The sequence below is a fragment of the Camelus ferus genome, chromosome 12 (assembly GCF_009834535.1).
Source record: "Camelus ferus isolate YT-003-E chromosome 12, BCGSAC_Cfer_1.0, whole genome shotgun sequence".
In the NCBI taxonomy this organism is placed as follows: Eukaryota; Metazoa; Chordata; class Mammalia; order Artiodactyla; family Camelidae; genus Camelus; species Camelus ferus.
In genome coordinates this window covers 50293034-50319780 of record NC_045707.1, presented here as the reverse complement: position 1 = coordinate 50319780, position 26747 = coordinate 50293034, and the positions used below count along the sequence as shown (strand labels likewise).

Below are 26747 nucleotides of genomic sequence, written 5' to 3'. Positions count from 1 at the left end.
CAAACTCTTCAAAGTCTCCATAATCTTAGAAAGGAAAGACCATTACTGTGCAGGAAACCCCAGCTCTAGGAGACCAGACTGCTCTCTCCCCACTCTGCTCCTTCTCTTCTTCTTTTCTACCCTGGATATCTCCACTCACACAAAGCCAAGTTCATCTCTGATATCAGCTCACATCTCTGTTCCTCTGTGTAGTCTTTGTCAATCACCGAAAGCCAAATTCTCCTCTGAAGTGTTAGCACCCATGCCCTACATAACAAACTTAGTGATTAATGAGACACCACCCCATGGCATTGCCTGAAACTTGTGTATGTCTGGTTATTAGGTAGCTCTGTTTTATTGGCACCTGCTTCATCATTTACATTTTTAGACTCTAGAATTTCAGACCTCCTGACAGTCTCCATTAGCATGCTGCCCAGAACACCACACATCTTAAATGTTCCATAAATATATGCTGATATGGTTTGAGGCTAGCATCTTACTTTTCATAAAAGTCCAAGCATTATTCAAGGGTTTATTAAGTGTCTCTAATGCACCAGGCCCTATCACGGAGGTAGGCAGATGGGAACACTTCCCATCCAAGGCAGTGAGAGAACCATTTGTCCACGTCCCTGTATTCACAGTGAACTGAGGGTGGAGGTAATGCTAGAGGAGTCACACCCCATGAGCTGTTTAAAAGGTATGAAAGACAGAACTCAGTGACCCATTGGTTGAGGACAGTAAGGGAAGAAGAATGGAGGGTACAAGGAACAGAGGGAAGCTGGTTGCCCCTCAAAATGATTAACCCCATGAGGGAGGTGAAGCCAGTCAGTCTTCCTTTATTAGATAGAGACAAATTTTAAATCTGTACACATCATTGGCATATGATCACTCAACAAGGATCCCTGTAAGACGTAGGAACACACTGAGAGGATTGAAATTTTTAAAAATATCTCAATTTTAACATGCTGGTGAACTAAACAAAGGAACCTCTGAGAACTCCATTTCTATCTCTGTGAGGGCCACATCAGCTGGCAGGTACCTCCCACGCTAGCAGCTGTGGTGAAGAGTACTGCACTCCTCGCCTTCGAGATACTTCAAATACAGTTGGTGAAAAAAGTTAGATACACAAACGCGGACCAACAAGACAGCAGATACCAGAATGCAGAACAGAAATATTCAGACACTAAATGCACTTCCTACCCTTTAATTATTAAAGTTCTGATTTTTAATGATGTTATGGCAATATTATCACAAAAACCAACTCCAAAATATTTATTTGATAATACTATGAAGCATTCTCTTCCAGATGCTGAGGAGAAATTCACCAGAAGCATTTTGACTATTGATTAGCATCTGTGCATCAAAATGGCTCAAGAACGAAAACCAGAATCAAATCAGCAAAGACCATAGCACAAGCTATCTGTATTGAAGCTCCCAGAGAATGCTAATGTTCAAAAAGCTAATTTAATTATATTTCAGGTTAAGTGAACTTTTAGAAAGTCTTATGTAGCAATGTTTTCATTGGCTGAGAACCAGAAACATATAATTAGATAGACTAATTTCATTGAAAATGAGTATTTTGGATGGCATTATATAAATAAATTTTTAATTTATTATCCTTTGTTAAAGTTATCTTTTCAGGAAAACTTTAATGTTCCCAGTAGACTTTTATCAAGAGATTTCCTTCAGATAAAGACATCTTTTTATTCTTCTTTTTAAAAAGATTAATTTAAAAGGTAATACATGTTTGGTATAAAAACTTTAGATATGGCCAAAAAGCTTAGAGTATAGAGTAAAATGTATCCCTCTCTCCAGCCCCACCACATGATTGCTGCTTAAAAACAACTCCATAAAAGTAGTCAAGGTTATGTTCTGTTCTTAGATTTATTATCTATACAAGTGCAAGCACATGTATGTATATTATTTTTTTCTACTTGAATGGGGTCATAGTGTAAATATGCTTTTATAATTTTATTCTTTTTTCCTACTAATAATGTTTCCTGATCATCGTTCCATATCAGTAGACTCAGAACTGCCTCACTCCTTTTAAGGGCAGCATGATATTCCCTTGTTTGAAGTGCCATGATTATTTAACTAGTTCCTTACAGATATTTAATTCATTTCTCATTTTCACTATTACAAATAACAAAGCAATGGCAATGCTGTATAAATATCTGTGCGTTTTTACATACATATATTTTTAGGTAGATTTCTAAAAGTGAGTTCAGTGCCTTTATATGCATTTTAAATTTTGATAGATTATTGAAAAATTGCCCTTCATAATTATTGTGCCAATTTATAGTTCTACCAATAATGTATGAGAACCCTGAATAATAACAATTCCACCGAAAATATATGAAAGGCTCCTGATAATACCTTTGTGATAAGGTAGCTCAAAAAATCTTCAAAGTTACCCAGTTTCTAGAGAATAAAGTTTGAAATCTTTAGCATAAATTTTGTGTCCTCTCCAATTTCACCCCAACGTAGTTTTTAAAAAAAATTGTCTCCTCCCACTTGGTGGAGATGAAATTGATGAGGATCATGAACCTTATGCTTTGAACTCTATTCTCTAGGAAAAATGCACTTTTTCTATAGCCATACCCTTCCAAGAAAATGTCATACTTTCTTGCCTTCACAGCTTTGCTTATGCTACTTCATTTTCCTATACGTCACTCATTCATTCATGGCTACAAAGCTCTCTGTGATCGGTGCCTGGCTACTCTCCAAACTCATTGTTCTTCCCCTCTGTTCTACAGCAAGCAATACATGCTTCCATCTCATGGTCTTTGGACTCGCCATGTTCTCTGCTTAGAAATTTCTTCCTTAGATAGATAGTCACACTTAAATTAGTCACATTGTTTCTTCCTTAGTCACACTCACTCTGTCACTTCATTCACACCTCTTCTCAAATGTTCCCTCATCAAAGAGACCTTCCCTGACCAACCCATCCAAGATGGCACTCCCAGTCCTTCTCTAACCTCTTACTCCAATCTGTTTTCTGCATGGCACTTGCCATTACTGGAAATTTAGTTTATCTCCTGACCTAATTATTACAGCTCATATATAATCATGTATATTAACTGTGTTAATGTCATAATCTCTTATTACAAAGACAAACCCAATGAAATGTGTTATGAGGACATACGCTTTTTGATTTGATTCATTGCTCTTTCTCAATGCCTAGAATAATGCCTGGGATATAGGAAGTGCTCAACAAAAGTTAAATAAGTAACTCAACAAATTTACTGAGCTTTGTATTGTCCCAAGCATTCTCTTAGGATGGGAAATAGATAAGTAAGGTTGATCATGGTTAAAGCAAATATGTAAACATTACTGTGTAGTGTGATTCATGTCATAGTAGAGACAAATTAGAGGTGGACTGTTAGAGGTCAGAGGAGGGTGAGTAATCTCTGGGGCCAGGTGGGAAATCAGGGATTGCTTCAAAAGTTACCCCTAACCTCTTCTTTATGCTACCTCATATGTCAACCCCTTTATTCTGATTCCCCAAGCTCATCATCCCACCTCCTAGGCCCCCTCTTGACTTTATTTTCCATATCCTATCCAAGCAATATTTATCACTTCTCTGTATTCTCATATTTATCTTGTTCATAGAAATAGCAGAATATTTCACACATATAGCTATCCCTTACTGTCTGAATTCTTACCACTCGTATATTTGTCCAGATGAACTGCAGACATTTTCACACAAAATTTACTGTCTATGTTACAAATCCACCTTATTAAATATGCCCAGCACACTAATGAAAATGTGAAAATAGACAATAATGCAGGCAAGAGGATGTATCTCACCTGGCTCTCTGCATACCCTTTGTTTGAACATATTATAATCCATCTTCCCCACATTTTAAGGAAAAATGTTTTTTAAGAAAGTGGAAAAGGCTGTAGAGAAGTGAGATGAACCTAAGAGTTCAAGAGCAGGCACGTATCTAAGGAAGATAGAAATGTTAACACATATATAAAAACAAATTCTTGGGCACACATGTGCCACCATTACCACATAATAATTTTTAATAATAATTTTTCTAAATATTATTAATTTTAGAAAGTTTCATCATGTTACCCAAGCACAACACATTATTTTTTGAGAAACTAGAGATTTCTTGGGGGTAATGAATTAATAGTTGTCAGGGTATACCATTGAGCAGCATGTTAAAGTAGAAGGCATTGAATATCCTCAAGGACTAGGAAAGAAGTAAGGAAGCAGGGAATTGATTCAGTGAAGAAATGGAACTTACAAGTCAACAATAGGCCAAAAGATTTAAGAGTATGCAACACTGCAATAACATAATTTGAAGGTCATGGGTAAAACAATTTCCACTAATAGTGCGGTTGCAATTAAATGGTTTATTCTATAGGCAAAATTCAATGGTAATAAAAGTGGGATAACTACTCATTTAGGAAATGAGTGCCACGTTTATCTCAAAAGAAGAGGAAAATTTGCAAGAACATTCAAATACTTTCAAAGACAGGATTTTAGATGGATATTGTGAAGACAATGTTAAACTAATACATTTGAAAAATCCCAAAGCCCTTAGAGAAATGTTGAAGAGTGAGTTACTTACATACAAATCATAAAGGACGATAAAGAAAATATTTAATGATTACTTGAAGAGGGAGCTATCACTGTCAATCAAAGTACACACAAAGAAGAAAAATCTTAAAAACAAGATTACTTTGATACTAGACTAGGTTCTCAGGCATTCTTTTAGTGCTGTGATTACAGTAATAATATCTTAGTGGTCTTTTTGTCTTCCAACAATATGTCACTTTTATAACCTGGTGGTCAGTGTACCATCTCACCATGCAATATCTTGTGCAGAGGACTGAAGTAGGTAACAGAGCTTTGATAGAGAATTTATGAAAGATATTTGTTATCTCCATTGGCCTGGATTATTAGAAAACAAAGTTGAAGCACAGACTAAGTGCTAATGGATGTGTAATACCAGGGCAGCATGAGTAAGGGAAAAGGGAAGTGAAGGATCAAAAAGAATTCAGGTAATATAGTACCATGCTAGCCACTGATGTAAACTGTGTGTACTGTGTTACAAGAAGACACATTCAGCTTCTAGGCAGATGAATCCTTTAGGATACATTATATGACAGGACATGATGGGACTTCAGGCTGTACATAGAAATCTTGTCTTGGAGCAGTCCACTGGAAAGAAGAAGGGAGCTAAAACTTATTTTTCCAGGTCCTTCCCATCCCCTGCCTCCCAGTGGAGTTTCATCACCTGTCCTTATCATATGTTTTCTCATATGTTTATCAAGTCCTAACTTTTTATTAAGACATGTGGTTGGCCGAGTTCAAGCAGAAGAATAATGTAGCCCATGAGAGGGAGGAAGTGCCAAGAGGAATCTGAGGAGGCACATGAGTTGTGTCCTCCACAATATCGAAAAGGCTCTTAGATTCATCAGCCAGGCTAGAAGATAAGAATCACAATAAGAAGGAGTGAAGATTATAAGAAACTGGTTTGGCCATTTGTTGCTGACTTGGAAGGTTTTGAGGAAAAGGTATAAAGACAGAATCTTAGACTATGCTAAGGTATAAAGACAGAATCTTAGACTATGCCAATGAAGTTACTGAAAATGATAAAGATATTGTTAGCATCACCAGTACAGGACTTATACCTGAGGAACTCGTTCAAGTCAGTGCTCATTGTTGGTTGTTGCTTGGGGAAAGAGGAAGAAGAGGAGCATGAATATTCAATGCCAAACTTTAAAAGAACAAAACAATTGCCATGGCAACTGCTGAAGGTGGCCAGGACATGTGTAGATGCATCTCATGCAAAAATGCAGTTATCAGAGCAGCTGCAGGGTAACAGTGTATCAGGGGTGTCCACATTAATAGCTGTCTATTTTGAATTGGTTGGTTGTTTTGTCCCACTGTTTCATTTAAGACCTCAGACGGTGGTTCATAGTCATCCACTTCCAGTGTCTCGACAGTCAAGGGCATGGTCTGTCCACAATTTCCTGGACCCGGAAATAGATCATAGATAAACCTCAGGCACATTCTTTTCCACTAACTCCTCCCCCAGCACATTCCTTCACCTTCACTCACCACCAAACAAGAGTAGTGACCACACCTCCATTTTCCTCCTCTCCTCTTACCACCAACCTCACTCAGCAATTCTTTAATCAGTAAGTGTCTATTTTTAAATGAACTCATTTTATTTTCCTAAGTGTTATTTGAATTCACTGTGTATCTTTAACATATTATTTCATTGTTTCTCTACAGTGTCTTGCATATTTCCAGAGGAAATTATAAGTCACATCTGATTCAGCATATTATTGCATTTCTGCTTTCAAATGTACTCATTAATGACTGACTAATTATTAAGTAATTAGACTAGTGGTTTTTAAAATACTTTACATTGTATAAGAAATCACTTAGAGATTGTTATGTAAGTATTTAAAATTGTGATAGCATTATGAAATAGGATACACTGGTAATGCTTTAGTTTTTTCATTTAAAAGAATAAAATTTAGGTTCTATTTACCAAAACCTTGTGTAACACATAAAAAAATGCATTTGATTACCATATGATCCCGCAATCAACACTCCTTAGTATATATACAAAGGAGTTGAAAACCTACGTACAAGAAAAAACCAGCACATGGATGTTTACAGCAGCTTTATTTATCATTGTCAAAACTTGGAAGCAACCAAGATGTCCTTCAATAGGTGAATAAATAAATAAACTGGTATATCCAGGCAATGGAATATTATCCAGCTCTAAAAAGACATGAGTTATAAAGCCATGAAAACACGTGGAGGAAACAAGTGAAAGAAGCCAATCTTAGAAGTCTGTATACTGTAATACTTCAACTACATAACATTCTGGAAAAAGCAAAACAATGGAGACAGTAAACAGTTCAGTGGTTGTCAAGGTTTGGGGAGATGGGTGATAAATGGGCAGAGCACAGAGGATTTTTATGACAGTGAAAATATGCTGTATGATTCCACAGTGATAGTGACATGTCACCATACATTTGTCCAAACCCATAGGATGTACAACACAAAGAGTGAACCCTAATGTACACCTTGGACTTTGAGTGATTATGATGTGTCAGTGTAGTTTCATCGATTATAATGAATGGACCACTCTGGTAGAGGATGCTGATAATGGGGTGGTTATGCATGTGTAGGCGCAGGGGATATATGAGAAATCTCTGTACCTTCTCCTCAACTTTGCTGTGAATCTAAAACCGCTCTAAAATCTAAATTTAAAAAGAGCTTTTTAAATACAACAAATGCATGTGATTTGGGTAACAAATACGTCCGTGTATGTGTATGTATGACTCATATACATATGAGTGCTTGTACATGTTTGTGTCTTTGTGTGTAGTGTAGATATAAATATATACACACTTATGTATGTGTATATAAATTTATGTATGTATATATGTGTATATATACATCTCTTTCCAGCATCCTGGGATGAAAAGAATCAGAGCTTTGGAGGCAGACAGACTCAGCACTGAATTTCAGCTCCCCTACTCACTAGCCGACCCTCCAGTTAAAATGGCTATTCGATACAATATCTACCTTGTAATTTTTCCATAAGGATGAAAAGTAATTAAGTATATAAATGCCCTCGCAAAAGGGCTAGCAGATAGTTCTGTGGCAATACATTTTAGCTTCCTCTTTATATATCCATATGACTCTCACTGAACTGTGAATTCATTGAATCCAGGATTAGGGCACATTTCTTTTTGTGTTTTTAGTACCTGTCACATGCTAAGTCCTGAGTAAGTTTTTGTTGAATACAATAGAATTATGATGAGAGCTATTAAGAATCAAAGTACTAGTCACTGAAAGATTTTGAAGAGTTTTCTGATTTCCTTCCTATTACATCTAAAGTCACTGTGGGAACTTTAAGGCTGTCTAGAATTTTTTCAAGATATTACAGAGAAAAGTTTTCCTTTTCTTGGGCTTTTCAAGTTTATTTTCTATCTGACAGTTTTTTGTTTTGTTTTTTACTATTGCTTACACAGGATTTTGCTCTCACTGTTCTGGGAGGCTAGAATACTAAGATTAAGATGCTGCAGGTTTGGTTTCTTCTAAGGCCTCTCTCTTGGGCTTGCAGATGGCCGCCTTCTCCCAGTGTCCTCGTGTGATCCCCCCTTGGTCTGTGATGTCTGTGTCCTCTTCTAATAAAGCCCCCAGTTATACTGGATTAGGGCCACGCATATCATCTCACTTTGCCTTAATAACTTCTTTTAAGGCCTGTCTTTAAATACAGTCACATTCTGAGGTACTGGTGCTTTGTAACTGAACATACGAATTTTGGGGGGACACATTCATCTCATGACAGGGGAGTACTGACATTTTTCCAATACCTAATCTTCTAAGCCACAAACACAATATATCCATCTCTCCATTTATTTTCATATTCCTAATGCCTTTCAACAAAATTTATCATGCTCCGTAGAAGTCTTGAAAATTAACTGAATGTTCTCCCTTTACTTCATCAGATCCTCTTTTTTTTTTTTTTTGCACTATGGTTCATGTCTCTGAGACAGTTTTGTAAATAAAAGTTAACTACTCTTTATGGCAGTTTTATTTGGAAGTGGCAATTTCTGCATGCTTTGAGAGAGAATGACCTGTTTTGTACTTCTACAGGAATAGAATACAATCAACTGTAAATGCAGACTAGATCTTAGAACTAAATAAAAATTTTCTGATTCAGTCTTTTACCTTTGTAATTTACTTACAGGAGACTTTTTTCTTATTTGGCGCTCAAAATTTTATGTTATCAATTTTCATCATTATCATTGTGTTTAACAAATTAGACCTTTTATCCTTGTCCTATTTACTACTTTTTGGTGCATCTGGCTTCCCACTTGTTAAGAAAATGGGCAGAAGATGCCATTGAACTATTATATGTTTCCCAAACATAGACCTTAATTTCAGTTACGCCCGTGCAAGGACAAAATATAACCCAAGTAAATGTGAAACATCTGATCGTTACAGCTTTGAGATTGGCCAGATCACAATCAACTGGAACTTCCTTCTACCTAATTTTAATTCCATTTGAGCATTACCCATGATAATTTGACCCAGGTCTCTTCACAAAGTAACATTATCCTAGAGTTTACAATTTCATTAACCTCTTGTGATTAGAAACGGGAGTATTTCTAAACTCCCCCTTGATTACTCTGAGCTGCGACGGTTTCCTTTGCATGGGTGAAGCTTGTCTTACTTGTGTTTAACATGGCAAATTCAGTGTGACCAATGCAACCCTGCGCAATGCCTTCACAGAAAAAATACCATGAAGGAAGGAGACTTATTGAAATCATACTCTGTAGCAGATTGGCAGAATGGTAATTTTTAAAATCAAAACTACTAAATAATTGGGAGGCTATTTTGAACAAATTCAAATCAAAAAATGAACTAAGAATCATTTAAAAACCTACATGATGCTGACTTACCTGATTGAATAACCCTTAATAGCTTACTCCCTTATAATCAGAGAATGAAAAAAGATTAAAATTAAATCTGGTAATAATGTTTAAAATCTGAGCTAGAGCTCAGAATAATGAAATGGGAAGTTTGAAATATCTTTTCTAATCACAAGAGGTGGATAAAATTGCAGACTCTGAGATAACGTTGCTTTGTGAAGAGACCTCATGTCAAATTATCATGAGATTAAAATCATGTAGAAGCTTGAGTACCATCTTGCTAAGTCATAGTGCCCTGGGGTATACCTAAAAGTTATCACGTGTGATTTTAAATGTGATGTTAATTTGATCATCAGGATGAGAAAAAATATTTAACTCATGAAGTCCAATCACTGGGGGGATATTTAGAACTCTTTTCTTTCACAGGTTAAAAAAAGTTAGAAGACAATTTGCTAATTCTACCCTAAATACTTTTTGAAAATAACAATAATAAATAAATAACATAATTTTTTAAAGTTTGGGGATATAATGTTGAGAGATTCTGAAAACTTCAGTTAAAGTTCATACTTAAAGTTATTATGAAAAAAAAAAACTGTGACCTTCCCACAATTAGAAATATCTACTCAGTGAAATTCTGGTAGCTTATGGGACCATACGCTCCAGGAGGACAGGGCCATGTCTGTCTTATTTCTGGCTCTCTCCCCAGCAGCTGGTGTAATCCTGGCTCGTGTTATATGCTGAATCAATATTTGATGAATGGATGAATAATCATGTGCATGTACTGATATGAAGAGATCCCATTAATTCACTACTAATGGCTCCCATGTGTTCGGTCACTCAAAACACACTAAACAAATATCCGTTTAGGGCTGCTACATACCAGGGTCCGTTTTAGGCACTAGGGATACAGCTATGAACGAAGCAGGCAAAAAGAAATCCTTGTCCCAATGGCTCTTACCTTCTAGTGGGGGAAACAACCAATCAATGCTACAAGCAAGTAAAATATAGAGAGGGTTAGTTGGTGAGACTTATTCGGTAGAAAACTAAACGGGGTGAGGGGGCAGACAATGGGTGTTGGGTGATGGGGAGAACTTTCTGGAATGTTTAAGGCACAGCACGGGAAGCCAGTGAGGCTGCAGCAGGTAGAGTCAAGGTGGCGGGAAGAGGTGAGAGAAGACTGCCGTCTATTAGGAGGCTTTAACTCTGAGTGAAACTGCGACGGGGTCGGGGGATGCCTGGAGAGTTTTGAGCAGTGACACCAACTAACTTATATTATAACAGGACCAGCCTGACTGCTGTGTTGAGGACAGAATGAGGCTGAGCTGGAGCAGAAGCAGGGAGACCAGTGAGGACTCTGTTTCCACCATCTGGTAAGATAATGCTGCTGAAATGTATAGTTCATCATGCGCCAGGCAGCGTGAGAATGGCTTTATACATTTAATACTGACACATTCTATTACCTAGTCCCCACAAACTTCTGGGGTGAAATATTATATTGCCACTTTCTGGATCAGGAAACTGAGGCTAGCAATGTTTTACTTGCCCCAGATTCCCTCAGCTAGCACGTGGCAGATGTAGAATTCAAACCTAAGTCTCTCTGTTAACTTCTCCACTGCAGTGCCACCCTACCTTTTCATCCATACTTTCAAATGTCCTGTAATAATTAGCATTGGTGTATCCAGAGATTGAGATGCCACCTGACTGAGGGGTGAGATGCCATTAATAAAGAAACCGAGGCATTCTTCCAGCTTTGTGCTCAATTTCTCTATGCTGTGAACCCTCTACACCAGCCAAACCAACTCATGTATTATCTCCTACATATTTCTTGAACCTTCCCCTTCTTACAATTTTGAAATTTAAAGAAAACTTAGCCAGCCTAACACTCAAATCAGAAGCCCTGTCTACAGCCAGTCTGATATTAGGTCATTTGGTCTCTGAATGTTTTTAGGTGACAGACAAGGTGTTCATTGCTGGCTGTACCTACTTATTCATGTGCTCCTGTGAGACATCACGTGGGGAATCCCAGAGATTCTTGGAACAGATCTTACAAAGAGTTGGCCACATTTACTGTTTGGTTATAGGGCAACAATATTCATAGTATAGAACATTTCTCATCCACCAGGCCTCTTATTTAAAAAAAGAAAGAAAGAAAATGTGCTGCTAATGAAAACTGGAACTCAGGGTAAAAATAGACTAAAAAACAAAATTCTGCTTCTCTTGATATTGGAATGTTAAGACTACTTGGCTCAAAGTCCCAAATCCGATATTTAATTGTAGTTAATTTTCACTTTCATCTATAACTTGTAAAGGAAGTCACTATTTGAGGTATGGAAAATAGAACCATGAGTTATAATATTAGAATCTCAGTCCTGCATTGACTACCACCCAGGTGTGGGTTCCAGGAAGTGGCTGACACCCATATTACCATGGCAGACAACTTGTCCATTCTGTGGCCTGACACTTTAAATTGAATCCCATGTGATCAATTAGGATAGACAAGAGAGGAGAAAAATTACAGTAGACAGGACACTTTGAGAGCTCTGACCTGGTGCTGGGGTCCCTGGATGATGATAAACAAACCCTCAGCTATCAAAACTATTATCCCAGAGTTTGGTAAAAATACAACACAAAAGGCAAGAGACAGGAAATACAAGATTGTTTTTGGCTCTTCTACCTTTTGCAGTGCTTCAGGCAGTGACAGTGGGCTCATGGTAATAAAAGCCCCCTCATTTCTTTAAAAGATGCACCTTGTTCCATCGCTTGGCTCCAATGCCTGAAGGCCAAAAACTTAGGAAGAACAGGATCAGAGCTTGTTTAACAGGTGAAGTTTAGCACAAAAACCAAGTCAGCTACCCATTGCCTTCATTGCTTCACACACACGATTAAAAGTAAAGCAAGTCTGCTTACACCTAATGATATTTAAATGTCATTTTGACACTTTCCTGGTGTATTGGCATGGAAAGTTTTAGGCTTGATGAACAGAACTGAGTATCCTGACTAGACATCTACATTACCAAAAAGCTTTGTATGGTGGCTTCTCACTGTAACAACAACTCTCTCCTTAAAACTTTATCCCAGGCTACTGCCTGAGTCATAAGTAAAAACCCCAGTTAGAGTTCTCGGGCCAGCTCGGAGGCAACTTCTTTAGAACAGGATGTGCTTCTTCCTTGAGGTGACAGGTTACCTACTGCAAGTTTTTTTCACCCCTGTTGAAAACATCTCATTTGCTGCCAAACTATATGTAAGGGGATGAAGCACAGTCTGCCCTCAGAGGCTCCTCGGAGACTGAAACCAGAGAATAGCCGGACATACACCGCAGAATGAAAGTCTAAATTAAACAATGGCTTTACAAGAGCACCTTCCCATGTGACTTTGAATCAGAGTAAAGGGAAGTTCACAAAAACCAAAGCAATAAAAGGGATCTTTATTTGGAAAGTACTCATTACCTCGGCAAAACCAAGCTTTAAGAATTAGAGCTGTGAGGAAAATCCTCCTGGCAAGGAAACCAGGGCTTTGATTTCTCCTGGCTCATAAAATAAATAATAATATCCACTTACAGCTCTATATTACCTTTCAATTTACAAAGTGCTTTCCCATACATTATTTTATTTTATCTTCACAGCATTCTTCTGGGGGATTGAGGCTTGATTATTCTCTTCCATGGGCTGGGAAATCAAGGCTCAGTGAGCAGACAGGATTTCCTCCAGGTCACATAGTTATTAAGAAGCAGAGCCCAAACTGAAGTGTTGGTCTCCAGACTCCTAGGAGCTCTTGCTCCTAAAGTTAATATGCCGTAATTCCAGATTATCATATCTAGTCATATGTTAACTGGGGAAATTTGAAAAGGCCACTGGTTACCCAATAGCTTGGGAAAAAAAAAATAGGCCAGACTGAGAAGAAAGCAGACTTTCAAACTGCTTTACGTATGTTCCCTATGACGATGGCGAGAATCCAAGGTACACTTTGAGGTCAAACAAAATGAAAATCAGTGTTATTTTTGAATTTCATAATAATGATATCAGAGGCTGAAACTACTGCATATAGTAGAAACTCTTCCAATGGGGGCAGGGGGAGAGAAAAAGTTCCCTGACTAATTTATATACTTGAAATAAGTTTTCTAAGGTTCTCTCTCAACTGAATAAAATATTCTGATTTAATGGGGAAAATAATTGAAACTTACTTTTGGTAAGTGGAGCGGAGTTTTCTTTTTCTTTTCTTTTCTTCTTTCCTTTATAACCACGAGACTTTGTAAGGCAGAGAACTATGGTGGAAGGAGAATGGTCCGTGGTCAGAGAGACAGGGCTTTGAATCCTGGCCCCAGCTGCGTGACCTGAGCAGCCTGTGTAACCACCGAGGGCTTTATCTATAAAATGGAAGCAAGACCATTACCGTTGGTGGCTTAGTCATCCAGGGCTATGCTATGACAGAATACCACAGCCTGGATGACCTAAACAGCTGACATTTATTTTCTCACAGTTCTGGAGGCTAAGATCAAGGTGCCAGAAGGGTTGCTTCTTGGTGAGGACCCTCTTCCTGGCTTGTAGAAGGTCACCTTCTGGCCGTGTGCTCACTTGACCTTTCCTTAGTATGTGTGCACAGAGAAAGGAAGTGAACGCTCTGGTGTCCCTTGTAAGGGCACTAATCTTATCATGGGACTCCACCCTCATGACCTCCTCTAAACCTGTTTACCTTCCAAACACCCTACCTTCTAATACCATCACTTTGGGGGTTAGGCCTTCAACATATGAATTTGGGGAAAACAATCGTTCAGTCCATAGCACTTGTTTCCCACCCTAGTATCGAAGTAGACTGTAAAAATAAGGAAAGAAAGAAGCAATATTTTTAACTAAGTAGAGGCACAAAATAGGGAAGACCACTGAAGCCCAGAACTGCTGGGTCACTAATGTAGGTCACAGTCTGCTGGGTAGCCTTTCTGAAACATTTGCGAACATGGATGAGGCTGCTAGGAGAGAATGCTGTACTTGAGACACCAATCATGGCCAGCTGCCCACAACCTATTTGCAGAGAATCCATCTGGTTTGTACCCAGTGAGCCCCACCACCTCATGTGTAAACATTTGTCCTAAGGAGAAACCATCCATAATTCAGCTGAGCAAATCAGATTCTCCAACCAGGGAATGAAGCATTAGGCTTAACGAATGAGATAGTGAGATGATGGTTGGTTGGGGTTGGGGTGGAGAGACATTGACAGGCATAGAGCCAAAGCCAGGCCTGGACCCATTTAAAGAAAAAGCTATATCCAAGCAGAAGTGAACAGAGCAGCCACGAGGAAGGTGGCAAATCTAAAAAGCAGATAGGAGCAGGAGGGCAAAGAAAAGTACAGTTAGGAGGCCAGTCATTCAGTGAGAGAAGGTAACAAACTCAGGTACTGATTTTACAACCTCAGGGCCTCCTGGAGCCTGGTTGTACTTTCTTTCCTGCCTCCAAATATTTCCGAGAGTCCCTGGTATCCTTTCAATAAATTCTGTTTACTAGAAATGGTCTGTCTCTTGCAACCAAAAAGCCTTGAACATAATAAATACAATCGATCAATTAATCAATCAGCAGAAGATTAATTTGATTGATACAAATCTGTGTGAAAATGCCAAAGAACAATCTAAGTGCAACATAGGTGAGGGCTGGGAGAAACACAGAATAAACTTTGAATCAGAATTGGGTGAGGTTAACCAGAGATCCTCCTGAAAGACATGAACTGAGTCAAGTTTGGAAAGAAGGGAGATACTGTGCTTGCACTGAGAAAGACATCTAGGAAAATATCTGCAAAGAGACATAAAAAGCAAACCACTGAAGATGAGTTCAAAAGCAAGCTAATACAATAGCTTGATCTTTCAAAGAAATAATATTTTTCAAAATTAATTTTAATTTGAATGTCTTTTAACCTAATGAACATTTAAAATTATTAGATGGCTTTGAAACTTACATTTTCTTCAACTCAAAAAAAGGTAATGTTTTATTAATTTTACTGATCTTAACTCCAGAATCAAGCATGTCTCTAGTTTCTGGTTAGTTGCTAACTATCAATTTTCAGTGAATTAAGTCTTTACACATTCAAGTTCTGCTTATGGGACTTACACAGATCTCCTAGTTCTTGGCTTAATTATGAAAGGGAAGAAATTTTCTTAGGATAAATATTCAACAGATTTTAATGCTATGACTCAACAATTTAACTTAATATTAATCATCAGTTCTAACATTTGCAAGTGTTAAGACCTTTTGACATAAAAAGATATTTATATTATTTGCTTTAAATTCCAGACTAAAGTAATAGTCTCAAAAAATGCTTTAAGCACCTCTTATTAGGAGAATGTCATGAAGGATTATCTGAAAGAGTTTATGAGAGTTTTAGTGCCTGACCATGTTTGACACCAATGTGTGTGTCACCGGCATGACCAGAGAGTTGTCAAATCAATCAATAATTACTGGCCAGGGAAGAACAAGTGAGTCTAATGAGAATGACAGAAAATGGATGGGAATAGCTGTTATATGGCAGTCTGTCCCTTTAGGGACAGCAAAAAAAAAAAAAAAATCATAAAAGTGTTCAGAAAGGCCAACTACAATTGCTTATATCTTGCTGTCATATTTTGGGAGGAAAAGTTCAAATTTCTTGACTTAGTACTTGAGGCCGTATGTTTGTTCCACAGGTATTTATTGAGCTCCTATTAGGTGCCAAGCTCTGGCTGTACATGGCTGAATAAGAGAGTTCCTCTTTGCAGCACTTGTGATCTAGGGAGGACACTTCACGTACAATTGCTCCAGTGTGTCATCCTCATCGACACCTCTGTGCCCTCTACTACACAGTCACTCCTCCATGGAAGGTGTTCCCAACACACAAACCACATATGTGCACATGTGAGGACACACAGACAAGCATACATTCTGTAGCTATTTCTTGCTCCTCCAATTTCAGTCCAAATGCCACCTACACTGGAAAGTTTGTTCCTAATTTCCCTTTCTTTCTTGATTTAAGCGTCCTACCTGCCGTGCTCCCATTTATTCTGTTTGTGCGCTTATCATTTATCATAATATGTAATCTGCTGTCTTTGCTGATTCACTGTGGGTCCCCCCTAGAAGGATTGCGGCCTAGATCTAGCATACATGATACCCAATGGGTGCCCTATAAATGTTTCTTAAATGAACAAATCATTGAACTGCTAAGAAGCAGTGGTGGCAGATGCGCTAAGAAAGGAAACAATCTTGGACATTGAAAGCAATGATTTCAGTCAAAATCAAAAGCTTTTGATGACAGGGAGAAAGGACTGTTCATCTTACATTGTCTTAAGAGCTTGGGAACAGATTCTGTTTAATACCTGAATCTCTCAGGAATGTCACAGCCCACCCTTCACCAGTTCAGCACTGCGATTTAACAGACATCTGCAACTGCAGTCAGTATTTGATATTGATGGATCTAACACACATGGCAAATACACACACACAATCACACTTCCTCTTAAGGTGAATTCATTGGATGAATCAGCTTACTGGTCGGGTCACAGCATACCCAAGGTATCACATAAACAGATGTTCTACTGGGGGATTAAATAAATAAATAAATGGTCATTTCAGGGGGGAAAAAATCATTTTCATAGTTCCACCAGTGTGAAATTTTAGCAGATGGTGCTAAATGTATTATCACATCCTGGAACCTGGCTTCTGCCACATCATGTTGGGCCACAGCTAAACAATCTGGCCTCCTGATTTAAACGCAATCCAGGGATAGATTTGGCATTTCAGTGACACTTGAGTGAAAGGCTTTAATTCATGCTCAAGTTGCCATTCCTCAACCTGAACCAGAAGCAAGCTAGAGAAGACATGTAACATGCTGTCACTCTCACTGGAGCAACTGGGAGGAGAAAACCCTACTTCACCATCTTAATGGGTCCTTCACAGATTCTGAGCATTTTGGATTTGGATTATGGGTCATTACCATGAAAGGGAACATGTCTCTGTACAATGGAAAGTGAGCCAGGAAGGGTCTGAAGGTCACAAAGCCTCCAGCAGAGATTGGCAGGTGGAAAAGGGTGATGGACCCTTTATACCTGGGCTTTTTAGTCTCTGTACCAAAGGATCAGGACGAGATTAGGGAACAGCTCATAGCACTTGCTACCCACCACCTGAGGCCAACAGCATCTAACAAAACTGGTCCATGTTGGATGGACAAGCCCACTGATTGCACCCTTGGAAGCAGGAAAAGTCAAATTGCTTTTCTGAATTCTTGCTTTCAATTGACGTACTGGCTTTATTGCAGACAACGAATAGTCCGGTGTCAGCCCAATGGCAGTCCAAAGGCCACACTTTAGTGGCACTGGTCTGAAACTCTTGTAGTTTTTCTCTCTATTTTCAAAGGTTCACTGCAAGGACCAAGCATGGTGGTTGAAGGTGAATGGTGATGATATATTGATTGCTTGCTAGTGATGGTCAGCTTCTGAAATTGAGTCTAAATGAATGCTGAGAGCAAAAGATAGTTGAACAAGGTACTGACTTTAAAAATGGGCTGCTTAGCACCCCCAAATGAACCAGTAAGCAGACCTGCCTGTCTGCAGCAGCTATAGCCCTTTTTAAAGGATGTTATCTAGATAGGGAGTTCCTAAGGAGGACAAAACTGTAAGTACAAGTCCAGTTGAAAAACCATTTTTGACCAGGATGTGTGAAAGCTGCAGGGATTCTGTCAGCAGTAGCAGAAAATTCACCCCACTCTCCATTGCTTCTCCTCCCTCTCTGAGCCTTCAGCTTCCTGAATTCAGATGCTACAGATAGTAATTACTGGTTCACAGGATTTGAAGGAATACGTATGGAGAAAATAGACTTAAAATGGGTTTTTCAATCTATCCTAACTCCCCACTAAAATACCTAGGATGACACGGAAAATGACTAAAGGGAAAAGTTACTATTATCTCCAAAAACTAAAACTGGTAGCCTATCCTAAGAATCTACTAGGGATTTTTATCAAATCTAACAATGCAGCTGAATTTTAAGAAATTCAGAAACCTGCCTGTGCTTCATCTGTTGAAAAAGAATATCTCAGCCACCTATAAATACAAAGAAAAATATAGTAGGAGTCCCTGGAAGTCCTCTTTGTTCTCCCTCCAACCTCTTCACTCTGACTATGGATAGGAGACTGTAGTCCTGCTCTTGGGTGGCATTTTGAGGCAGCCAAAATCCATCAGCTCTCCACTCAGCATCTTCTGAAAGCCATTTGGAGACTAATTTGAAGACAAAAATAAGTGAAGAGTCTAAAAATGAATGGGTACAGAAAATATTCTAGCCATCGTTCTTGGCATTATAGATTTCCAAGTACTCTGTTCTATTACAGAAGTTCCCCAAATAAGATTCACAGAAGAGTGGCACCATGAAATGGCTTTCTAGAAGGTTTTGTGAACAAAGAATTTGAGGAAAGTATGCATAACCTCTCCCTGGGTATTCACAGTACACCTAGCAGTTTTGAGATCTGCCTCAGGAAATACGTATGTTTAAATTTGTATCCATCATGGGCTAAATTCTTTTGCCTAGATAAAAGCTTACTAACATAACTCTTAATATTCTACATAAAGATTTTGCAGAAAACACATTGAGGAAAGCTTGTTCAAAAAAGAAGAGAAGCAGAAAGTAGCAGGAAACCAGATCCCTTTTCTGTACACAAAGCTACCCTAGATGAAATCCTGGTCAATGAGGAAAGGTGGGCAAGAAGACTTGCCCATCAATTACCTAATGTAATGAAAGTATTCTCCAGTTTTGATCCTAGGAGAGAATTCATCTGGCACCAGAAGTGTCAATGAGGAACAATCTAGAAGCCCTAGATGATCATAAACATGGAATTACAAAAGAGACTTCTCTCTATTCCAGGATGAATTCTTTTTAAAAAGCCTATAAATTAGTGCAGAAATGGGATAAAGGAACATCCTCTGGAAGACTCCAAAGGAGAACATTCTCTAGAAATAATTCTATGTGTCACTCAATGTTATGAATTTTAAAATAACAGTGAAATCACAATTTCAATCAAGTGACAGTATAAAACTTACAAACAAGCGTACACAGACTTAATATACCCAAAATAAAGTGAAACATTTATTTTGAAAACTAGCCCTAAAAAAATTATCCAGAGTTAATTTATTATATGGTTGCATTCTTTTAAGAAATAAACGCTTGCCACACTATATACGCAATTCCAGGATATAAAAAAGACACAAAACTTCCTCATTTACATTACAAAGCTGGCATTATCCTGACACTAAAACCACACAAACCACACAAACCACACACACACACACAAACTCCTACTGCTACTGATTCAGTTACTAACAGTTACCAGAATAAGCATGAATGCCAAACTCCTAAATAAAATTCAAATATGTATTAAAAGCATAATCCAGCATGAATAAGTGGGTCTTGCTCCAGGCGCACAAGGATTGTTGTAGTGATAATCCCCAGTGATTGGCAAAGAACAGTAAAACTAAAACTCCAGTATCATATGTGAAGAGTGGGATGATAAGGTTCCTTCCTGCCCTGTTTCAAAAAAGTTGTTAGGACCTCAGTGACTCAGTTCCAAAGTTTTCTTCAGAGGAGAAGACAGAAGCTCCTTGAAGACAAACCTGCTTCTTGGTGTCTGGAAAAGCCCAAGTTCACTGAAGCGAAGATGCCAAAATTCTCCGAGAGACAGAAGTGGCCCTGAGGACAGAGATAGAAGGAAGACATTGATTGCTTTACCTTGGAAAGAAGCAGGTGTCAACAAGTTGGAGGTAGTGGGGCCAGTGGGCCCCTCTGATGGTTCCCCAGGGAGACAGTGGATCTTGGGCTTGTAGGCAACACGAAGGGAGGCTGGGCCTTCAGCAAGGGGCTCTGACCACCCCCAGGACTCCTGTGCATGAAAAGTGAGACCAAAGCAGCAGAGTTGGGAAGAAGCCATTCCAGCTGAGACATTCAGAAGTTCTAGGGGGGACTGATGACAAAAGAGGACTGTCCTCCAATGCACCATCATTGCCTGAAGAGTTGTTGCAACCCCTCCCTCAGAGCTGGGGTGGGAAAACAAGATCCAGAAGAGACATGTTCATTCCACTAAGAGTCAAATTCATTAGTCAGCTTACAAATATTTATTAGGTTGCAAGTGCTAGAGATACAGAAGGGATAAACACGACTATCTAGACCTCAGAAGCTTACATTCTAGGTTGAGGAGATAGCAATAAACAATTAATACAATAAGAAAGTAAATTATATCGTACGTTAGAAGTTGCAAAATGCTACAGAATAAAGAACAAAGAAGATGTGTTAGAGGCATTTTAATCTAGTTAAGAAAACATGGTGGGAGCAGTAGAGGTGATGAGAAGTGGTCAGATTCTGGATATATTTGAAAGGTTGGGTCAACATTACTTCCTGACAGACTGGATGTGGGATATGAGGTGAAAAGAGTAGTCAAGGAAGACTCCAGATTTTTTCCACTGGAGCTATTCCAAGGATGGAATTGCTGTCATCTGCTCTGGGAGAGACTGACCTGGGTAGAGCAGCTTGGGAGGAAGAGTTGAGGAGATCCAGACCTCCTTTTTTTAAAAAAACAAAACAAAACAAACAAACAAAAAAAACGCATTGCATTTCAGTTTTCTATTAAACATTCAAGTGGAGGTGTTAGGTAGGCACTGGATATAAAAGCAGGGATTGTGTGGTTTAAGTTAACTTTAGTTTCTTGTCTTATCTTAGTTTAAGTCTTTAAGCCATTTTGAGTTTATTTTTTGTGGATGGTGTGAGGGAGTGTACTAACTTAATTGATTTACATGCAGCTGTCTAGTTATCCCAACACCATTTGCTGAAGAGGCTGTATATTCTTGCCTCCTTTGTCAAAGATTAATTGACCAAAAGTCTGCAGGTTTATTTCTGGGCTCTCTATTCTGTTCCATTGATCCATATGTCTGTTTTTGTACCAATACCATGCTGTTTGGATTACTGCAGCTGTGTAGTATTGTCTGAAGTCTGGGAGGGTTGTTCCTCCAACTTCATTCTTTTTCTTCAGTGCTGCTTTTGCAATTCTAGGTCCTTTGTGATTCCATATAAATTTTAGGAGTATTTGTTCTAGTTCTGTGAAAAATGTCCTGGGTAATTTGATAGGGATCACATCAAACCTGTAGATTGCTTTGGGCAGTATGGCCATTTTAACAATATTAATTCTTCCAAGCCAAGAGCATGGAATATCTTTCCATTTCTTTAAGTCATCTTTAATTTCTTTATTCAGTGTTTTGTAGTTCTCCGTGTATAAGTCTTTCATTTCCTTGGTCAGATTTTAAGTTAACTTTAAAAAGTAAGGCAGAGAGGGAGGGAGGGAAAAGAGAGGGGCAGGGAGGGAGGAATAATGTGTCCTTCACACAACTAGCTTTTAGACCAAAATATTTAGAGCAAAGTTCAATTTTACTACATTATTAACAACAACAAGGAGAGTGATATTCTAAGGTTTGTACAGAATTGAACCAGGGGGATGTTGGGAGTTGTCAGGGAGATTTCACAGAGAAGGCAGCAATCAAGCTGGGCTTAGACAGATACATATGAGCTCACCAGTCTGACAAGAAAGACAAAGCTAAGAAGAGCAGGAAGGTAAACACAAAACTTCAGAGATGCTTGAAGCATAAAAACTCAACCGATGCCTGTATTCAAAGTAAACTGTTGAATGGACCAACTAAACAAGCTCCTAGTAAAGAGATAAGTCACATATATGATATGCACAACTTTTATGGCTATTTCCCCTTTAAACCCTTAGGTTCTATAATTATAAGGGATACCTCTCAGCTTGCCAAGGATTCACTGTGTCCTAAAGGCAAGAAGACCCAAACAACCAGACCCATTTTCCTCTAGGTAATGAGAATAGAATTAGGATTAACTTGCCCTTCCATGTCAACCACATGCTTCTCAATTGTACATCTCACATGGAGCCATTGTCAGGACCATGGAGGCCTGGTGCAAGGTTCAGGTGCAAGGCTACCTACTATGAGAAGCATGAACACTCATCACCTGGATTCCACAGTGCTCCCTGGGGTTGCTGCTTTACTGGTGCATTTTCAACACTGATGAGCTCTGCATTCCACTTCTTTTTTTTAATCAAAGCCCAGAAATCTTTTCCAGTGGTCTCAAGATTGGACCTGGCCATTTTCAATGATCAGTTTAATACTTCAAATAATGTTCCTCTGTCCTCTGACCTAGGCTTCTACTCCCACTTCAAAACCTAGGTTGGACAACACCTTTTTTCCTTAGTGGAACTAATTAAGGAATATTTTTAGGCAAAATATATCCAGTATAAAATAGGTAAGCAATAAGAATATATTGTATAGCACAGGGAGTTGCAGCCGTTGTCTTGTAAAAATATATAATGGAGTATAATCTGCAAAAATATTGAATCACTGTGTTGTACAGCTGAAACTAATAATTTGTAAATCAAATATACTTTAGTTTTCTTTAAAAATCCATTAAAACATAAAAATTACATAGATGGCAAACAGTAAACATTTAGAGAAAACCATGAAATGAAATCCTATGTTGCCCATTTGTAGGTATAGTTTTAGGCATCCCACAAAGTAATTAAATTTGGTAAAGTTTTATAAAAATCCTGAGTGACTGACACCTCTAGAAGTAAAGCCATCTTCAGATAATCGAGAACCATGAAACTAAGAGATTCTCCATTTATGAGCATTGGATACCTCTGGATTTAACCCAGAGTTTGCACTGAGTCATCAGAGAGCTGCACTGTCTTTCAAAAGAAATGAGCCAAATTATCTTTACTTTGGTGGTTCATGAATGTGAGGGAGAGAATTCTTTCTCTTTTGCTTTTGATCTCACCATGAAATGAACATTCAGTGCTATATATTCCCTCCCACAATACAGGCTAAAATTTTAACCAAAGAGACCTAATTATCAATTTATACCATCAATTCTAAGTTAGTCAATGTTTAGTTATGTAAGTTTATGAATTTTTCAAACCCAGACTCAACTAAAGTTTCTCCTTTTATATCTTACATTCCATTTTGTGTTCTTTAACAAGGCTGTATTCTTTTATGTCCCCAGTACCTTTTCCTTTTTTGGCAAGCTCTACACTCCCTCCTATTTCCATCTCCTTTTGGAAAGTACTCCTCCCTTAAACCACCATATGGTCCAGGTAAGAGCTACCAGTTACAACCACCCATCCACTGATCAACGAGCCTATGTCTGGCCTGAACTGGACCTTTCTTAATCTTCTGAAAATTGGGATTTAATGAAAAGGGACAATCCCTCTCTGTTATCATGGCTTAGGATCTGAGCCCAAAAGCATGGTGACCTTGTGGAGGAGGCCTGTAGGAAAACACATTGAAAGGAGTAGAAATGAAAGCTAGAAGAGAGAGAACACTTGGAGATCCAGGGGGTCCCTGTTTCCAGTAATCCTGGAGACCCCATCCGAGCTTAACTCTTCCCTTTTGCCTAAGTTAGTTCAGGTTGCATTTCTGTTACTTGTGTGAAATGGGTCCTACTTAATATACACCCTCTCATAATTCCTCCATTAATAAGAATAGAGAGATGAAATCTCACCCTCAGTCTATTTTTCATTTGATTAGCAAATCTGGTAAAAAGTTTAGTTTGGGGAGAATCTGGACCACTAACTAACTGAAATTGGGAGTAGGGAGTGGGCAGAGAAAGTGCCCATACACTCCTGTGGCACCATGCCTATGGCACCAGGGCATCCAGCAGTCCATGTCGTGGGCCCCACAGGCAGATCTTCACGTGCTAAAGCTCTTCTGGCTCCTGAATCCAGATGAGTTCATCAGTTGTGATCTCACTGAGGAGAGCGTTTGTATGAAACGAAGTATGGTGTAGGTGAGTCAGGACCAGAAGGGAGACTCCCTCTTCTCAACTCAAGTTTCCAGGCAGAGAAAAGCAAAGAGCAAAAAGATTCCAGAACCAGCTCACTCTTTGGGCTGGTGGCCAATGACTTGGCTCCCTGTGGAAGATGAGCCTTGAGGCCCTGAAGCCAACTTCACAAACAGCTCAGCTTATGCTTTCATGCTTCCATAACAGCCACTCCTTTCTCTGGTTTGGGTCCAAAAAAACAATCTCTCCCTTCTTTTCTAATACCAGCTTCTCTCTAGTGAGCTCATGTCCCCCCTCTCTCTTCCTCTCCCTCTGACTCACAGCGCTCAAAGCTTTGAGAAATAAAAACCTGTTGGATCAGCCAGACCAGAATCATCAGCTCCAAATGGCCCAGCCCTTCTGTGAAAGGGAATCTCACTTTCATTGTTAGCACCAAGGCTCCGGGTTACTTAACTTGGTCATGAAAAATCCCAAAACCCAACTCATTCTTTTACCAGCAAAAACAATCATGTTATATGTCTTTAAAAGGAAAAGAAAATACGCCTTTAGTAAAACAAAATAACTCTGCCATTTCAGCATCTCAAAAGAGAGATGTCATCCATGTGGTTTTAAAATTAGACAGTGAGGTGATCCCTTCACCTGAATTTCTGTGTTTAAACATAGTTTTTTGGCCGAGATGCAAAAGGTTTTAAGGAAGCAAAATTCAGGCAATAAGTCTTATCAATAGAAGACTTGAATTCAACTTGATCATCTTTGTTTTTATACATGAAACACCAAGCACAGTGCCTGAATCATTTAATTTTCAATAAATATTTATAGAGTTTATCATAAAGTGATTTGCTAGTACAGAAATAAGAATCAAAAATAAAGATGAGTCACCAAATATTTTAGAATAAGGGAGTTTGCCCAAATCAGACACCACTTTGCTAGATGTGAAATTTTTCAGAATTTTTCATGAAAACCTGAATTTTTTTAGTCACTTTTGCAGAAAGGAAGAAAAAGATGTTTGTCCTAGGTATCAGGACAAATGGAAAATATTTTATGAAGGGCCTTTCTCTCATCTCCAGGCAGTGTTCTTAAAATCAAATTGGTGTTTTATTACCTGCCTTTCCCAGACCAGAGCCAATAGAATCAAGCAATTATTGACAAAGACCAAGGTCAAGCTCATTTTGTTTCCGACTCAGTTGGTGTTCTTTTGGAGCCTTAGTACACTCCTCTTGTGATAAATATCCTTAGATTTGTGCAAGGGAGCAGAGAAAAAGAATCTATTGGGGAAAAAAATAAACCCTGGCCCTGAATTTGAACCTGCACTAATCATCAGACAGTCTATAAAGCAAGATATAATCAAATAAATTAAGCATAGCAATATTTTTCAGCATGACGATCCTAACTGACCAGTGAGTGATGTAGATGGTTTTAAGTGGCTTGGCTTGTTCTTTCTGGAGAGTAGTTATCCATGAAAAGATGATTAGCTTTCAATTGCATGTAATGAATACTCTCTGGGGTTTCTTTGCCCCACCCCTTTGTCTCTTTGGGGGAAAACCTACTCAACCTCTCAGACAATTAACTCTCTGTGAACTATCCCAGTACTCCACCAAAGGAATAATGACTAGGAAACACAATCCCATGGCCAGCTCTGTCGGTCTTTGGCTGAGTTCTTGGGAAAATGATCCCCACTAAGTATGATCTCTTTATTGAATATGACCTGCAAACTGCCAGCTAAAGAAAGACCCAGAGAAATGTTATGTTTCACAACATACCTTGAGCCCCTAAAAACAGATATTGTAGAAACCTGCTGTATCAGCCAGGTAACTGAGGGTAGGGCTTTTCTGCACTCTGAAATGAGAGGCTCTCTAATCATCTTTAGTTATTACTTTAAAATTCACTGGCATGGTCCTTTCTGAGATCAGTCACTTATGAAAATGCTGCTTATAAAGAAAAACCAAGCAAAATCACAACTGAGAATCAGAGACATTAATGTACTTAACTAAGATTGCACAGGTAGTCAATGGTGGACATAGAATTTTAAACCCACAGGTTATTTTGTTCTTTTGCCTCTCATGTGATAATGTGAACGAAATGCATATACAAGACTTCTAAATTTTCATCTCCTCTGATATATTTTTTAAAATTAGTGAGTGTTTCTATAGCCAGTGCTCAGTGTGTTAGTCAAGGTCATAGTGTGACCCTTTAGATGAACCCAGGCAAACTCGTTTCTAACTCGACCTGAGCCATTCAGCTCTCAACTCTCCATATCAGTATAGAGAGGCAAAAGTCTAACAATTCTTTCTATTTGCTTCTGAAATGTGTTTTTGTATTTTGAGAATGAGTGCTTCTCATGTTCCGGTAATTCACACCAACTCAAATGTTTTCAATGAAGCCAAGCTGTAAGAGAACTCAAGAGGTAGTTAAAAAAACAAAAACAAAAAACTTCCCACAATGGCTCCCAACTCATCCCCACTCACTCCGTTCCACAAAGAGTTCACCTGAACATAAAGCTCTATCCCAAATTTAGTA

General features: G+C 38.6%; 1 long non-coding RNA gene across 1 annotated transcript in view; it reads left to right on the top strand.

The window, feature by feature from the left end:
* Positions 1-26747, top strand: part of LOC116667738 — a 158297-nt gene that overhangs the window by 53751 nt on the left and 77799 nt on the right. The window contains exon 2 of the long non-coding RNA XR_004324761.1: positions 10684-10772. This is a non-coding gene — a long non-coding RNA (uncharacterized LOC116667738). The remainder of the gene's footprint in view (positions 1-10683; positions 10773-26747) is intronic.